The following is a 13,177-nucleotide window of genomic DNA, read 5'->3' on the forward strand; positions in this document are numbered from 1 at the left end:
ATGACATCAGAAGCACAGGTGGAAGGAGGGTTAGCCTTAGCAAGGAGGGATGGATACTTCTTCCTCTAAGAGGGGGTAGATAAATATTCAGGGGCATTTTGAGGTACAGAGGGGTTTGGCAGAGATCCTGGAATAGGGTTTAGAGCTTGGAGAAAGGAGAAGATGTTAAGAGCAGTGTTATATGTACTGTTGAATAGGGAATCAACTAGAGATTAATGAAGGAAAAGCTGAGTGGTAGTAAGGGCGTCTGGTGTGGGCAGCATTTTTTTTTCTCAAAATGAGTGGGCAGAAAAATGACTATGTTTGCATTCTTTGAGCTGCCATCTAACATGATGTATGAAGAAAAACTAAATGCTTCATCTAGATTCTAGCTTTTAGAAATAAAAAGAACTTTGGGGAAATAATGCCAATTTTTAAAAATGACTGAATGTTAATGCTTACTTCAGGATTTTATATACTGACATGTCTAGACAGATGTCAAGGTGATTTTTTTTTAAGTTTTTATTTTTCTTTAATTTTTATTTTTATTGGAGTATAATTGCTTTACAATGTTGTGTTAGTTTCTGCTGTACAATGAAGTGAATCACCTATATGTATAAATATATCCCCTCCCTCTTGGACATCCCACCCACCTAGGTCATCACAGAGCATCAAGCTGAGCTCCCTGTGCTATACAGCAGGTTCCCACTAGCTATCACTTTTATACATGGTAGTGTATTTATGTCAAACCTAATCTGCCAATTCATCCCACCCTCCCTTTACCCTCTTGTGTCCACATGTCTGTTCTCTATGTCTGCGTCTCTATTCCTGTCCTGCAAATACGTTCATCTGTACCATTTTTCTAGATTCCACATATATGTGTTAGTATATGATATTTGTTTTTCTCTTTCTGACTTCACCCTGTATGACTGACTCTAGGTCCATCCACATCTCTACAAATGACCCAATTTTGTTCCTTTTTATGGTTGAGTTATATTCCATTATATATATGTACCACATCTTCTTTATCCATTTATCTGTTGATGGACATTTAGGTTGCTTCCATGTCCTGGCTATTGTAAATAGTGCTGCAATGAACATTGGGGTACATGTGACTTTTGTTTTTGTTTTTAATGTAACTTTTTTTTTTAACTTATTTTATTTTCTTGGCAGCGTTGGGTCTTTGTTGCTGCACGCAGGCTTTTTCTCTAGTTGTGGTGAGCGGTGGCTACTCTTCATTGCGGTCCACGGGCTTCTCTTTGTGGTGGCTTCTCATTGCGGAGCACGGGCTCTAGGTGCGTGGGCTTCAGTATTTGTGGCATACGGGCTCAGTAGTTGTGGCTCACAGGCTCTAGACCTCAGGCTCAGTAATTGTAGTGCACGGGCTTAGTTGCTCCGCAGCATGTGGGATCTTCCTGGACTAAGGCTCAAACCCGTGACCCCTGCATCATTGGCAGGTGGATTCTTAACCACCGCACCACTGGCAAAGCCCACATGTGACTTTTTGAATTATGGTTTTCTAAGGGTATATGCCCAGTGGTGGGATTGCTGGGTCATATGGTAGTTCTATTTTTAGTTTTTTAAGGAACCTCCATACTGTTCTCCAGAGTGGCTGTATCAATTTACATTCCCATCAACAGTGCAAGAGGGTTCCCTTTTCTCCACACCCTCTCCAGCATTTATTGTTTGTAGATTTTTTGATGATGGCCATTCTGACCGGTGTGAGGTGATATCTCATTGTAGTTTTTATTTGAATTTCTCTAATAATTAGTGATGTTGAGTATCTTTTCATGTGCCTCTTGGTCATCTGTATGTCTTCTTTGGAAAAATGTCTGTTTAGGTCTTCCGCCCATTTTTTGATTGGCTTGTTTGTTTTCTTGATATTGAGCTGCATGAGTTGTTTGTATATTTTGGAGGTTAATCCTTTGTCCGTTACATCATTTGCAAATATTTTCTCCCATTCTCAGGGCTGTCTTTTCGTCTTATGCTTTCCTTTGCTGCACAAAGGCTTTTAAGTTTAATTTAGGTTCCATTCGCTTATTTTTGTTTTTATTTTCGTTATTGTAGGAGGTGGGTCAAAAAAGATCTTGCTGTGATTTATGTCAAAGAGTGTTTTTCCTATGTTTTCGTCTAAGAGTTTTGTAGTGTCCAGTCTTACATTTAGGTCTTTAATCCATTTTGAGTTTATTTTTGGGTATGGTGTTAGGGAGTGTTCTAATTTCATTCTTTTACATGTAGCCGTCCAGTTTTCCCAGCACCACTTATTGAAGAGACTGTCTTTTCTCCATTGTATACTCTTGCCTCCTTTGTCATATATTAGGTGACCATAGGTGCGTGGGTTTATCTCTGGGCTTTCTATCCAGTACCATTGATCTATATTTCTGTTTTTTGTGCCAGTACCATACTGTCTTGATTACTGTAGCTTTGTAGTATAGTCTGAAGTCGGGGAGCCTGATTCCTACAGCTCTGTTTTTCTTTCTCAAGATTGCTTTGGCTATTTGGGGTCTTTTGTGTTTCCATACAAATTGTAAAATTTTTTATTCTAGTTCTGTGAAAAATGCCATTGGCAATTTGATAGGGATTGCATTGCATCTGTAGATTGCTTTGGGGAGTATAGTCATTTTCACAATATTGATTCTTCTAATCCAAGAACATGGTATATTTCTCCATCTGTTTGTGTCATCTTTGATTTCTTTCATCAGTGTTTTATAGTTTTCTGAGTACAGGTTTTTTGTCTCCTTAGGTAGACTTATTCCTAGGTATTTTATTATTTTTGTTGCGATGGTAAATGGGGTTGTTTCCTTAATTTCTCTTTCTGCTCTTTCGTTGTTAGTGTATAGGAATGCAAGAGATTTCTGTGCATTACTTTTGTATCCTGCAACTTTACCACATTCATTGATTAGTTCTAGTAGTTGTCTGGTGGCATCTTTAGGATTTTCTATGTGTAGTATCATGTCATCTGCAAACAGTGACAATTTTACTTCTTCTCTTCCAATTTGTATTCCTTTTATTTCTTTTTCTTCTCTGATTGCTATGGTAGGACTTCCAATACTGTGTTGAATAAGAGTGGTGAGAGTGGACATCCTTGTTGTGTTTCTGATCTTAGAGGAAATGCTTTCAGTTTTTCACCATTGAGAATGATGTTTGCTGTGGGTTTGTCATATATGGCCTTTATTACATTGAGGTGGTTTCCCTCTATGCCCACTTTCTGGAGAGTTTTTATCATAAATGGGTGTTGAATTTTGTCAAAAGCTTTTTCTGCATCTATTGAGATGATCATATGGTTTTTATTCTTCAGTTTGTTAATGTGGTGTATCACATTGATTGATTTGTGTATATTGAAGAATCCTTGCATCCCTGGGATAAATCCCACTTGATCATGGTGTATGATCCTTTTAATGTGTTGTTGCATTCTGTTTGCTAGTATTTGTTGAGGATTTTTGCATCTATATTCATCAGTGATCTTGGTCTTTAATTTTCTTTTTTTGTAGTATCTTTGTCTGGTTTTGGTTTCAGGGTGATGGTGGCCTCATAGAATGAGTTTGGGAGCTTTCCTTCCTGTGCAGTTTTCTGGAAGAGTTTGGGAAAGATAGGTGTTAGCTCTTCTCTAAATGTTTGATAGAATTCACCTTTGAAGACATCTGGTCCTGGACTTTTGTTTGTTGGAAGATCTTTAGTTATACTTTCAATTTCACTACTTGTGATTGGTCTGTTTATATTTTCTAATTCCTTCTGGTTCAGTCTTGGAAAGTTTTATCTTTCCAAGAATTTGTCCATTTCTTCCAGGTTGTCCATTTTAATGTCATATAGTAGTCATTGTAGTAGTCTCTTATGATCCTTTGTATTTCTGTGGTGTCAGTTGTAATTTCTCCTTTTTCATTTCTAATATTATTGATTTGAGTCTGCTCCCTTTTTTACTGAGTCTGGCTAAAGGTTTATCAATTTTTTTTTTATATTCTCAAAGAACCAACTTTTAGTTTTATTGATCTTTGCTATTGTTTTCTTTGTTTCTATTTCATTTATTTCTGCTTTGATCTTTATGATTTCTTTCCTTCTACTGACTTCGGGTTTTCTTTGTTCTTCTTTCTCTAGTTGTTTTAAGTGTAGGGTTAGATTGTTTATTTGAAATTTTTCTTGTTTCTTGAGGTGAGATTGAATTGCTATAAACTTCCCTCTTAGAATTGCTTTAGCTGCATCCCATAGGTGTTGGGTTGTCGTGTTTTCATTGTCATTTGTTTCTATGTATTTTTTAATTTCCTCTTTGATTTCTTCAGTGATCTCTTGGTTATTTAGCAGTGCAGTGTTTAGCCTCCATGTGTTTGTGTTTTTTACAGTTTTTTTTTCCTGTAATTGATTTCTAATCTCATAGTGTTGTGGTCATAAAAGATGTTTGATATGATTTCAGTTTTCTTAAATTTTCCAAGGCTTGATTTGTGACCCAAGTTGTGATCACGGAGAATGTTCCGTGTGCACTTGAGAAAAACGTGTATTCTGCCACTTTCGGGTGGAATGTCCTATAAATAGCAATTAAATCTATCTGGTCTGTTGCATCATTTAAAGCTTGTGTTTCCTTATTTATTTTCATTTTGGATGATCTGTCCATTGTTGTAATTGGGGTGTTAAGGTCCCCCACTATTATTGTGTTACTCTTGATTTCCCCTTTTATGGCTGTTAACATTTGCCTTATGTATAGAGGTGCTCCTGTGTTGGGTGCATAAACATTTATAATTGTTATACTTTCTTCTTGGATTGATCCCTTGATCATTATGTAGGGTCCTTCCTTATCTCTTTAACAGTCTTTATTTTAAAGTCTATTTTATCTGATATGAGTATTGCTCCTCCAGCGTTCTTTTGATTTCCATTTGCATGGAATATCTTTTTCCATCCCCTCACTTTCAGTCTGTATGTGTCCCTAGGTCTGAAATGGTTTCTTGTAGACAGCGTATATATGGGTCTTGTTTTTGTATCCATTCAACGAGCCTGTGTCTTTTGGTTGGAGCATTTAATCCATTTACATTTAAGGTAAGTATTGATATGTATGTTCTTATTACCATTTTCTTAATTGTTTTGGGTTTGTTTTTGTAGGTCTTTTTCTTCTCTTGTGTTTCCCACCTAGAGAAGTTCCTTCAGCATTTGTTGTAAAGCTGGTTTGGTTGCACTGAATTGTCTTAGCTTTTGCTTGTGTGTAAAGCTTTTGATTTCTCCATCAAATCTGAATGAGATCCTTGCTGGGTAGAGTAATCTTGGTTGTAGGTTTTTCCCTTTCATCACTTTAAATATATCTTGCCATTCCCTTCTGGCCTGCAGAGTTTCTGCTGAAAAATCAACTGATACCCTTATGGGGATTCCCTTGTATGTTATTTTTTGCTTTTCCCTTGCTGCTTTTAATTTTTTTTTGTTTTTTGAATTTAATTTTTGTTAGTTTGATTAATATGTGTCTTGGTGTGTTTCTCCTAGGATTTATCCTATATAGGACTTTCTGCGCTTCCTGGACTTGGGTGGCTATTTCCTTTCCCATGTTAGGGAAGTTTTCAACTATAATCTCTTCAATTGTTTTCTCAGACCCTTTCTCTTTCTGTTATTCTTCTGGGACCCCTATAATTCGAATGTTGGTGCGTTTAATGTTGTCCCAGAGGTCTCTGGGACTGTCCTCAATTCTTTTCATTCTTTTTTCTTTATTCTGCTCCTCGGCAGTTATTTCCATCATTCTGTCTTCCAGCTCACTTTTTTGTTCTTCTGCCTCAGTTTTTCTGCTATTGATTCCTTCTAGTGTATTTTTCATTTCAGTTATTGTGTTGTTCATCACTGTTTGTTTGTTCTTAATTCTTCTAGGTCTTTGTTAACATTTCTTGTATTTTCTGGATCCGTGCCTCCATCCTATTTCTGAGATTTTGGATCATCTTTTTTTTTTAATTAATTAATTTATTTTTGGCTGCATTGCATCTTCACTGCTATGCACAGGCTTTCTCTAATTGCAGTGAGCGGGGGCTACTTTTCGTTGTGGTGCGCAGGCTTCTCATTGCGGTGGCTTCTCTTGTTGCAGAGCACGGGCTCTAGGCACATGAGCTTCAGTAGTTGTGGCACACGGGCTCAGTAGTTGTAGGTCATGGGCTCCAGAGCGCAGGCTCATTTGTTGTGGCACACGGGCTTAGTTGCTCCAGGGCACATGAACCTGTGTCCCCTTCATTGGCAGGCAGATTCCTAACCACTGCAGGGAAGCCCCTGGATCATCTTTACTATCATTACTCTGAATTCTTTTTTCAGGTAGTTGCCTATTTCCTCTTCATTTATTTGGTCTTGTAGGTTTTTACCTTGCTTTTTCATCTGTAATATATTTTTTTGTCATCTCATTTTTTTGATGGGTGGGGCTGTGTTCCTGTCTTACTGGTTGTTTGGCCTGAGGCGTCCAGTGCTGGAGTTTTTGCAGTTGGATAGATCTGGGTCTTGGTGCCGAGATGAGGACCTCCGGGAGATCTCACTCCTATTAATATTCCCTGAGGTCTGAGGTTCTCTGTTAGTCCAGTGGTTTGGACTCAGCGCTCCCACCGCAGGAGCTCGGGGCTGACCTCTTGCTTGGGAACCAAGATCCCTTAAGCTGCACGGCGCAGCAAAAGAAAAAAAAAAAAAAGGAGCAGTAGAATAACGAATAAAAAATAAAATAAAATTAGAAAAATTTTAAAAAGTTAGAAAAAATAAATATATAAGTGAAACAACAACAACAAGGTAAAACAGAACCACAACAGCAAAAAAAAAAAAAAAAAAAAAAAAGGAGAGGGGAACAAACCAAAAGGAGCAGAACAATAATAAAGAATAAAAAGTAAAATAAAATTAGAAAAGTAAGAAATTTATTAGAAAAAATATATATAAATGAAACAACAAGGTAAAACACAACCACAAACCCCCCTGCCCCCCTGAAAAAAAAAGAAGAAAGGGCCGGAAAAGGCCTTGGCTTTGAGGGGCAGAGCTTAGGTGGGGGTGGGGCCTATGCTCAGGATCCACGAGGGAGGAAAAGGCAGCATGGCTGGAGGGGACCTCGGACAGCGGAGTTCAGAGGTTAAGGCCCTGGGTGGGAGTACAGGGGCGGGGTTTAGGCCCAGTGCAGCTAGAGGGGGCCTCGGAGGGTGGAGGATCTGGCCTGGGACCTCAGTAGGCTCCCAGGGGCCCAAGTGTGTGGGGGAAACACTGGCCTAGTTCCCTTCCCATCCTCCCGGTCCCCACTCACAGTGGGCCCCTCCCGAGCCGCCCTTCAGCACACTGGTCCCGTCTGGCCTCTACTCCCCACCCACGCCCTCAGAACCCGGGCGGCCGGAGGGGGTCTGGGAGGGCAGAGGATCATGCCCAGGACCTCAGTAGGCTCCCCAGGGCCCAAGTGGGTGGGGGAAACGCTGGCTGCCTTCCCTTGCGATCCTCTGATCTCTCAAGGGTCTCTCCCCATCCCCGTTGCTCCCCTCACCGTGGATGGTCTCCTTCAGGTGTGAGAACCCCTCCCCTCCCCCAGCCGTCTCTCAGGAGTGCCGGTCCCATCCCGCCTCCACTTCTCCTCCCCGCTCCCTACCCCCCACGTCCCACCTGGTCATTCGGGGTTCCTCCTGTCCCCTTAGGTGTCTGTGGTTCCCCACCAGTACCTGGTAGGTGCCCTAGTTGTGAGGAGACGCGAACTCTGTGTCCTCCTACTCCTCCATCTTGATTCTGCCCCCAAGGAGATTTTTGAAGAAAAATTTTCCTGTTTTGTTATTATTGTTTGTTTTGAAAGATCATATGCTTACGGAAACATATGGCAAATTTTCAGAAAAACCTTGCTCTCTGCATATGGACTCTGGCAGTGAGCTCTCCCCACATTAGGTGCCCCATCCCATACCTGAAGGGATTTTACCCTGAATTTCTGCTGAAACTGATACTTGTTGGCAGCCAGGAGTGGCGTTGAAATATGGACTTACCAGTAAAAGCTACCATGGGAAATTGCCAGCTCCTTTTACATCAGCCAACAAATGACCATTTGTTAGAGATCAGCTATGTTAAAGCATTAATAACCTGTCCTAGTTTGAACTGGCATCTTAAAGAGAATTGCTAGATCTTTTGACATGTACATACTATTGAGAGGTTTACTTTCTGTTAACAAAGTAAGATTAACTTAAATGTATTTCATTTGCTTATATTCTAAGAGTTTGGTAGTGATACAGATGGTTATATCAAGGACTTTTAGGCTTTGTGCATTTTTCCATAATCTTTTCTTGCTGCCTGGTGTTCCTCCATGAATTCGGCCCCTCCCTCCTCTCCTTTGAAATGACTCACATATCTCCAGGAAGCCAACTTTAATTAATTTAACACGATATATTATTCTTTCATTCGTATATTCTTCCCTCTCAGCACCTGTTTGAGTTCTCAACCTTGCCCCTTAATGGGCAACATGATACAGAAAGCCTCAGAGTCTCTCATCCCCAAGGTACAGGGGAAAGAGAATAGCCTTTGCAGATACCGAAACCTGGGTTCAGACCTTGGCTCTGTCACTTACTAGGTATAAACCTTCCCTGAGTCCAGTTGTCTCATCTAGAAAATGGTGAGAATAATGTCTATCCATGGAGCTGTTGTGGGGATTAAATGAGATATAAGGTATGTAAAGCCCCTAGCGTGGTAAGTGCTCAGTAAATCATTGCTTCCTCCCCAACCCATATATTAAACATTAATTTTGTGTAAACACATTGGAATTGTCTGTGACTCCTCAAAAGGACTAGGGGAGCTGAGAAAGCATCTGGGGTACATCAGATGCAGATGAATTGGTGAAGGCTCAATTAAAACTGAGCTGTTGAATGTTTGTATTCTTCCTGTAACAGGGGGAAGCCATAGAGCTTAGGAGTTGGGAGTGTGGGCTTTGGCAGCAGGAATCTGCTTTCATACCTAGCTCAGCCACTTAGTAGCTGTGTGACCTTGGGCAAGTTGTTTGACCTCTCTGACCCTCATAGGGTTATTGTAAAGATTAAATGAGTCCAGGTATATGAAGTAATCGGCATAGTGAGAGCTCAGTAAATGCTGATATAGTAACAGCAGCAGCAGCAGCATTTATTTCCTAAAGTCACCTTTTTATTGACTATGAGTCCTTTTTTGGCATATTAGAATCTAATCCAACTATGAATCAAGTCCAGTTATCTCAGTTCGCTAGCTTTTTTTCCCCCTGCTCTTTGATGTTATATATCTGCAAGAGAACTGGATTTTCTAGGTTGTAAATACCTTAATTTTTAGGACTTCAGACCTTTTTTCAAGTAATAAGAGAAAATTTTGTTACAGGCAAAGATGGAGTGGCTATTGAATCACAGTCTTTTTATGGGCTATCCCTGCATTCTAAGACATATAATAAAAACTTTTATTTTCAATCTTGTTTTCGTTATTTAATAATATAGGCATGCTGTACTTTCATAGTTTACCCCCATCTTAGGCCGTTTGGGCTGCTATATCGAACATACCACAGCCTGGGTAGCTTATAAACAACAGAAATTTACTTCTCACAGCTCTGGTGGCTGGAAGCCCTAGATAAAGGCATCAGTATGGTCCCGTTTGGTGAGGGCCCTCTTCCTGGTTCATAGCCAGTGCCTTCTTGCTGTGGGCTTATATCACGGAAGGAGCTAGGGGTCGCTCTGGAGCCTCTTTATAAGGCATTAATCCCATTCATAAGGGCTCTACTCTCACGACCTTCCAAAGGCCCTCCCTACCAATACCATCACATCAGGCATTAGGATTTCAAAATACGAGTTTTGCGGGGGATACAAACCTTCAGACCATAGCAACTCCTATCTTTTTTTATTAAGGCACAGATTATCTAACTATTGGACCATAATTTGATATTATTACTATTAGTGGTAGTAGTACTATTAGAGTACTATTGTTATATTGATTGCCTGAAACACTGACTACTGAAAATTTTGATTTCTTGGTGAATTTTTCCTTTTGCACTTGTCCAAGGTAGACATTGCTGATTTAGCAATAAGATATTAGAGTCTTTGTGGTATGGCCTTTTTTACATTATACTTTGGTTATACTACTAAAATTAATATTTTAAACGTATTTGCAGGGCAGGAATAGAGACGTAGACGAAGAGAACGGACATGCGGACACCGGGGAGATGGGGAGGGTGGGAGATTAGGATTGACATATATACACTACCATGTGTAAAATAGATAGCTAGCTCGGTGCTTTGTGATGACCTAGATGGGTGGGATGGGGGGTGTGGGAAAGAGGTCCAAGAGGGAGGGGATATATGCATACATATGGCTGATTCACTTTGTTGTACAGCAGAAACTAACACAACATTATAAAGCAACTATACGCCAATAAAAAAATTAATATTTTTAAAACTTTGTTTTTATATAGTAATACATACTTAAGTGCAAAAAAATTGGGAAAGATAGAGAAACAAAATGAAAAAATTACTCTCCTATAATCCTACCATCTATATCAGGGGTTGACAAATTATGAACTGTGGGCCAAATTCATCCCGCCACCTGTTTTTTTGTTTGTTTTTTTTTGTGTAAAAGTTTTCTGAAGTCTAGCCTGTAAGGAAGGGCATGAATCTGTAGTGTACAGCCTGATAAATGTTAACAAATGAATACATCTCCCAGATCAAGATGCATAATGTTGCCAGCACTGTAGAAACCTCCCTGACACCACCTCCCATCACTATCCACTCCCAAAAGGAACCACTATTCCAAATTCTGTCACCATAGGTTGATATTATTTATTTTGGAAATTCATATAGGTGGAACCATACAATATTTACTCTTCTAGGTGTGGCTTCTTTCACTCAGCATTGTAAGGTTTATTATATTGTTGCATGTAGCAGTAGTTCATTTTTACTATGTGAATACACCAGAATTTATTTATTCAGTTCATGGTTGCTGTATCTTCGCAGTTTTCCATTTTGTGGCCTTATGAATAAAGGTGTTATGAACATTCTCATATGTGTCTTTTAGTGGACACATGTACTTATTTCCATTTGGCATATAACCAGGAGTAAAAATACTAAGTCATGAGCTACCATATAGCCAGTTTTTTGATATGGATGTACTATTTTACAGTCTCTTCCATATTATATGAGAGTTTCATTTGCTCCACATTTTTGACAGTACTTGGTAATGTCAGTTTTTTTTTTTTTTTAAGTCAGGTTCATTGAGGTATAATTTACATACAATAAAATCTACCTTTTTTAGATGTACAATTCTATGAATTTAGACAAATGCATACAGTTGTATAGCCACTACCAAAACTCAAGATATAGAATATTTCCAAAAAATGTCCTCATGTCCTTTTGTAGTCAACCCCCTTCTCTCACCCTCAGGCCCTGGCAACCCCTGATCTGATTTCTGTCCCTGTAGTTTCACTTTTTCCAGAATGTCATAAACTGCAAATGGAGTCATACAGTATGCAGCTTTTTGAGCCTGTTTCTTTCATATATTATCAGTAGTTTGTTCCTTTTTGTTGCTGAGTAGTTTATCCATTCACCAGCTGGAGTATATTTAGTTTTTTTTCAGCTTTTGGCAATTTGAATAAAGCCACTATGAGCATCCACATACAGGTTTTTGTGTGGATTTATGTTTTCATTTCTCTTCGGTAAACACCTAAGAATGGGATTGGTAGGTCATATGGCATGTGTATGTTTAGCTTTCTAAGAAATGTCCAGACTGTTGTCTAAAGTGGCTGTACCATTTTACAGTCCCTCCAGCGTTGTTCTGACCTTTTAGTTGTTCCTCATCCTCACCAGCACTGGGTATTATTATTATTTTTTAAGCCATTCATTCTAGTAGGTATGTTGTAGTATCTCAACTGTACTTTTTTTTTTTTTTTTTAAAGTTTTTTCCCTTTTTTTCAATTATTTATTTATTTATTTATTTATTTATGGCTGTGTTGGGTCTTCGTTTCTGTGCGAGGGCTTTCTCTAGTTGTGGCAAGTGGGGGCCACTCTTCATCGCGGTGCGCGGGCCTCTCACTATCGCGGCCTCTCTTCCTGCGGAGCACAGGCTCCAGACGCGCAGGCCCAGTAATTGTGGCTCACGGGCCCAGCTGCTCCGGGGTATGTGGGATCTTCCCAGACCAGGGCTCGAACCCATGTCCCCTGCATTGGCAGGCAGATTCTCAACCACTGCGCCACCAGGGAAGCCCCCTCAACTGTACTTTTAATTTGCATTTTCCTGCTGACTAATGGAATTGAACACTGTTTCATGTGCTTTTTTTGACCATTTGGAGATCTTTTGTATGTGCCTGTTTATGTTATTTGCCCACTTTTGTATTGAACTATCTAACCTTTTCTAATTGAGTGATAGGAGTTTTTTATATTTTCTGGATACAAATTCTTTGTTAGATCTGTGAGTTGCAAATATCTTATCCCTCTTGGTCTGCTACCTGTTTTGAAAATAGTTTTATTGGAATACAGCTACATTCATTTGTTTATGTATTCTCTATGGCTGCTATTGTGCTACAGGTGCAGAGTTGAGTAGTTGCAGTAGAGACCTAGTGGCCTGCAAATCCTAAAATATTTAGTGTCTGATCCTTTACAGAAAAAGTTTGTTAACCCCTGATCTAGATAACTATTCATCTTCTAACAATTTACCACAAACTTAGTGGTTTAAAAAAACACACACATTTATTTATTACCTCACAGCTTCCATGGGTAAGTTGGCTGAGGACAGCTTAGCTGGGTCCTCTGCATAGGGTGTCGCAGGCCGCAGTCAGGGTGTTGGCCAGGGCTGAGTTCTCATCTAGAGACTTGACTGGGGAAGTGGTTCGTGTCCAAGTTCACTGATATTGCTGGCAGAATTAATTTCCTTGTAGCTGTGAGAATGATAGCTTTAGTTTTTTACTGGTTATTGGTCAGAGTCTGCCCTCAGCTCCTAAAGGTCAGTACCCTGCCATGTAGCCCTCTGCATATGCAGTATGCAGTTCACAGTATAGCAGCTAGCTTATTCAAGGCCAGCAGGAGAGTGAGAGAGAGCCAGCAAGACAGAGTCTTATACAGTGTAACAGAACACAGGAATGACAGCCCATCACCTTTGCCACATTGTGCAGGCTAGAAGCAAGTCACAGGTCCTGCCCACACTCGAGAGTAGGGGATTATACAAAGGCATGAATACCAGAAGGCAGGGATCACAGGGGTCACCTTAGAGTCTGTGTGCCACAGTAGCTATTATTAATTTATTGGTCTCCGAGTTTACAG

General features: G+C 39.8%; 1 protein-coding gene across 1 annotated transcript in view; it reads left to right on the forward strand.

The window, feature by feature from the left end:
- SCP2 (sterol carrier protein 2) overlaps positions 1-13,177 on the forward strand; it is a 149,219-nt gene that overhangs the window by 130,916 nt on the left and 5,126 nt on the right. The window lies entirely within an intron of this gene.

This window comes from Balaenoptera ricei, chromosome 1 (genome assembly GCF_028023285.1).
Source record: "Balaenoptera ricei isolate mBalRic1 chromosome 1, mBalRic1.hap2, whole genome shotgun sequence".
Classification (NCBI taxonomy): domain Eukaryota; kingdom Metazoa; phylum Chordata; class Mammalia; order Artiodactyla; family Balaenopteridae; genus Balaenoptera; species Balaenoptera ricei.